Source organism: Anastrepha obliqua, unplaced genomic scaffold, assembly GCF_027943255.1.
Source record: "Anastrepha obliqua isolate idAnaObli1 unplaced genomic scaffold, idAnaObli1_1.0 ptg000059l, whole genome shotgun sequence".
NCBI lineage: Eukaryota > Metazoa > Arthropoda > Insecta > Diptera > Tephritidae > Anastrepha > Anastrepha obliqua.
Window position 1 is genome coordinate 10,001 of NW_026562198.1, and position 2,500 is coordinate 12,500.

Genomic DNA, 2,500 nt, shown 5'->3' on the forward strand with positions numbered 1-2,500 from the left:
AATATTATTTAATTTTACTCTTTCAATTAATATATGCAAAAAAAAATTGACATTTGTTATAAATAAAAATAAATAAAAAAATACTCTAAGCGGTGGATCACTTGGCTCATGGGTCGATGAAGAACGCAGCAAACTGTGCGTCATCGTGTGAACTGCAGGACACATGAACATCGACATTTTGAACGCATATCGCAGTCCATGCTGTTATGTACATTAAATTCAATTTTAAAGTACTGCTTGGACTACATATGGTTGAGGGTTGTAAGACTATGCTAAATAAGTTGCTTATTCTTTTATAAAAATAATTGAATTTAAGCAAATGTGTATATTATTGGATTTTAAATAATTCATAATATTAATAGCAAAAAAAATAAAGATATATAATGAATTTTATTTATTATATATTCTTTAAAAAAAAAATCCTCTCAAATAAAATGAAATGATGAAAATATTGAATCTAAGTATTCTTTACAAAAAATTTTCATATTATTTATATATATATATAAAATAATAATTTATATATGTAATTAAAAGGAGGAATGTCTAGCATAAAAATTAAATTTTTTATTCTAGGATTGCCTCATTTTACATTATTATTATTTTTATATATTTACAATATATAAAAGGAGAAAAGAAAAATAGAGATGAAAAGATGATATAATTTTTTTATTAAATTGTGAGAAGATAAAAAAAGAATATTAAAACAACCTCAACTCATATGGGATTACCCCCTGAATTTAAGCATATTAATGAGGGGAGGAAAAGAAACTAACAAGGATTTTCTTAGTAGCGGCGAGCGAAAAGAAAATAGTTCAGCACTAAGTCACTTTGTCTATATGTCAAATGTGAGATGCAGTGTATGGAATATCTTAATATCTAGTATGAGAAATTAACGATTTAAGTCCTTCTTAAATGAGGCCATTTACCCATAGAGGGTGCCAGGCCCGTATAACGTTAATGATTACTAGAAAGATATTTCCAAAGAGTCGTGTTGCTTGATAGTGCAGCACTAAGTGGGTGGTAAACTCCATCTAAAACTAAATATAACCATGAGACCGATAGTAAACAAGTACCGTGAGGGAAAGTTGAAAAGAACTCTGAATAGAGAGTTAAATAGTACGTGAAACTGCTTAGAGGTTAAGCCCGATGAACCTGAATATCCATTATGAAAAATTCATCATTAAATAATTAAAAAAATAATGTGCATTTTTTTCATATAAGGACATTGTAATCTATTAACATAATAAAGTATTTATCAAAAGATCATTGGTGATATTAAGTTTATTTAAATTAATTTGCTTTTTAAGCATATTAACATAAAATAAATACTAATGATTTGATAAAGTGTTGATAGATTTTATTATATATAATGCTAAAATTCATTTTTTGAATTTTACAAAAAATTTAATATCTATGATATTAATATTTATTTGTATGCATTTATATGATTAACAATGCGAAAGATTCAGGATACCTTCGGGACCCGTCTTGAAACACGGACCAAGGAGTCTAACATATGTGCAAGTCATTGAGTTATATTAAACTTAATGGCATAATTAACTTAACTTAAATATAATGGGATTAATTTTTAGTCTATTTTTTAATAAATAGTCAATTAATTCAATCCCGGGGCGTTCCATATAGTTATGTATAATGATAATTTATTATTATTTATACCTCTAACTGGAGCGTACCTTGAGCATATATGCTGTGACCCGAAAGATGGTGAACTATACTTGATCAGGTTGAAGTCAGGGGAAACCCTGATGGAAGACCGAAACAGTTCTGACGTGCAAATCGATTGTCAGAATTGAGTATAGGGGCGAAAGACCAATCGAACCATCTAGTAGCTGGTTCCCTCCGAAGTTTCCCTCAGGATAGCTGGTGCATTTAAAAATTATATAAAATAATCTTATCTGGTAAAGCGAATGATTAGAGGCCTTAGGGTCGAAACGATTTTAACCTATTCTCAAACTTTAAATGGGTAAGAACCTCACCTTTCTTGATATGAAGGTTGAGGTTATGATATAATGTGCCCAGTGGGCCACTTTTGGTAAGCAGAACTGGCGCTGTGGGATGAACCAAACGTAATGTTACGGTGCCTAAATTAACAACTCATGCAGATACCATGAAAGGCGTTGGTTGCTTAAAACAGCAGGACGGTGGACATGGAAGTCGTAATCCGCTAAGGAGTGTGTAACAACTCACCTGCCGAAGCAACTAGCCCTTAAAATGGATGGCGCTTAAGTTGTATACCTATACATTACCGCTAAAGTAGATGATTTATAAAACAATTTCGATTGATTTATAAATTTTGAAACTTTAGTGAGTAGGAGGGTACAATAGTGTGCTTAGAAGTGTTTGGCGTAAGCCTGCATGGAGCCGCTATTGGTACAGATCTTGGTGGTAGTAGCAAATAATCGAATGAGACCTTGGAGGACTGAAGTGGAGAAGGGTTTCGTGTGAACAGTGGTTGATCACGAGTTAGTCGGTCCTAAGT

At 31.5% G+C, this 2,500-nt stretch overlaps 1 non-coding gene and 1 pseudogene across 1 annotated transcript in view; both read left to right on the forward strand.

Annotated features, from left to right (window-relative positions):
• Positions 1 to 81: 81 nt before the first annotated feature.
• Positions 82 to 262, forward strand: LOC129251615 (5.8S ribosomal RNA; annotated as a pseudogene).
• Positions 263 to 704: 442 nt separating this feature from the next.
• LOC129251632 (large subunit ribosomal RNA) overlaps positions 705 to 2,500 on the forward strand; it is a 3,986-nt gene continuing 2,190 nt past the window's right edge. Inside the window, exon 1 of the ribosomal RNA XR_008583043.1 lies at positions 705 to 2,500. This exon is cut by the window's right edge and continues 2,190 nt beyond it. This is a non-coding gene — a ribosomal RNA (large subunit ribosomal RNA).